General features: G+C 32.5%; 1 non-coding gene across 1 annotated transcript; it reads left to right on the top strand.

Annotated features, from left to right (window-relative positions):
• The first annotated feature begins 1,832 nt into the window (after positions 1-1,832).
• Trnas-uga (transfer RNA serine (anticodon UGA)) lies at positions 1,833-1,905 on the top strand. Its single transcript has one exon. It is a non-coding gene; the product is annotated as a tRNA-Ser (tRNA).
• The last annotated feature ends 323 nt before the right edge of the window (positions 1,906-2,228 follow it).

The raw sequence follows: 2,228 nt of genomic DNA on the forward strand, positions 1-2,228 counted from the left end.
GTTTTCTTTTTTTGATGTGTCTTTGCCTGGTTTGGGAATCAGAGTGATATTGGCCTCATAGAATGAGTTTGGAAGTGCTGCCTCTTTTTCTATTTCCTGAAATAAATTGGAGAGTATTGGTATTAGTTCTTCTTTAAAGGTCTTGTAGAACTCAGCTGTGTATCCATCAGATCCTGGGCTTTTCTTGGTTGGTGGATTTTGATGGTGTCTGCTATTTTGTCACTTGAAATTGATCTGTTTAAATTGTGCATATCATTCTGATTCAATTTGGGCAAAATATATGACTCTTGAAATTTGTCAATCCCTTCGATATTTTCTATTTATTGGAGTACAAGTTTTCAAAATAATTTCTAATTATCTTCTGTATTACTGTAGTGTCTGTTGTAATATTTCCTTTTTCATCACGTATGTTAGTGATTTGAATTTTCTCTCTCCTTCTCTTTGTTAGCATGGCTAAGAGTCTGTCAATTTTATTTATTTTTTCAAAGAACCAACTTTTTGTTCTGTCAATTTTTTTTCAATTGGTTCTTTTGTTTCAATTTCATTGATTTCAGCTCTGATTTTAATTATTTCCTGTCTTCTTCTGCTTTTGGTGTTGATTTGTTCTTTTTCTAGGGCTTTGAGATATAGTGTTAAGTCATTTATTTGTTGATTTTTCTTCTTTTAAGGAATGAACTCCATCCATGCAATGAACTTTCCTCTTTGAACTGCTTTCATGATGTTCCAGAGATTTCAGTATGTTGTATCTGTGTTCTTATTCACCTCTAATTTTTTAAAAATTTCTCCTTGATGTCTTCTGTAACCCATTGTTCATTCAGTAGCATATTATTTAGTCTCCAGGTGTTGGAGTGGATTTTATTTCTTATTTTATCATTGATTTCTAATTTCATTCCATTATGATCTGATAGAATGAATGCAGGGTAGTATCTCTACTTTTTAATATTTGCTAACAGTTACTTTGTGGCATAGTATATGGTCTATTTTAGAGAAGGATCCATATGCTGCTGAGAAGAAAGTATATTCTCGCACTGAAGAATGGAATATTCTATATATGTCAGTTAACTCAAAGTTTTTAATTGTATTATTGAGTTCTACAGTTTCTTTGTTCAGCTTTTGTTTGGAAGATCTATCTAGTGATGAAAGAGGTATGTTAAAGTCACCCCAAATTATTGTGTTGTGGTCTATTTGACTCTTGAACTTGAAAAGAGTTTATTTGATGAACATAACTGCTTCATTGTTTGGGGCATATATATAATTGTTAAGTCTTGTTGGTGTATGGTTTGCTTGAGCAGTATGTAATATTTTATCCTTTTTGATTGACTCTAGTTTGAAGTCTACTTTATTTAATATGATGATGAAAACCCCTGATTGCTTCCACAGTCCATGAGAGTGATATGATTTTTTTCAACCCTTCACCTTCAGTTTGTGAATGTCTTTTTCTATGAGATGAGTCACTTGGAGGCAGCATAATTATTGTTGGGTCTTTTTTTTAATCCAATCTGCTAGTCTATGTCTTTTGATTTGTGAGTTCAGGCCATTAACATTCAGAGTTATTATTGAGACATTAATTGTATTCCTAGTCATTTTTTTTATTTTTTGGTATTTAACATGACTTGATTTCTCCTCTGATTAGATTTTCCTTTAGTGTAATCCCTCCCTCTGCTGATTTTCATTATTGTTTTTCATTTCCTCTTCTTGAAATACTTTGCTGAGGATGTTCTGTAGTGCAGGCTTTCTAGTTGTAAATTCTTTTAACTTTTATTTATCATGGAAGGTTTTTATTTCATCATCAAATCTAAGCTTAGCTTTGCTGTATATGAGATTCTTTGCCCTGGGGTTGTAGCTCAGTGGTAGAGTGCTTGCCTTGAATGCATGAGGCCCTGGGTTCGATCCTCAGCACCACATAAAAATAACTAAATAAATAAATAAAGATATTGTATCCATGTATAGCTAAAAAAAATATTTAAAAAAAGATTCTTGGTTGTCATCCATTTTCTTTCAGAGCTTGGTATATGTTGTTCCAGGATCTCCTGGCTTTGAGGGTCTGGGTTGAAAAATCTTCTGAGATATGAATTGGTTTCCCATTATATGTGTGATCTGATTCTTCTCTCTTGTGGCTTTTAAGATTCTATCCTTATTCTATATGCTAGGCATTTTCATTATAATAAGCCTTGGTGTAGATTTGTTGTAATTTTGTACATTTGGTGTCCAATTCCTTCTTCATGCTT

Source organism: Marmota monax, unplaced genomic scaffold, assembly GCF_021218885.2.
Source record: "Marmota monax isolate L192 unplaced genomic scaffold, Marmota_monax_Labrador192_F-V1.1 WCK01_AAM20220418_F8-fsc00096, whole genome shotgun sequence".
Classification (NCBI taxonomy): domain Eukaryota; kingdom Metazoa; phylum Chordata; class Mammalia; order Rodentia; family Sciuridae; genus Marmota; species Marmota monax.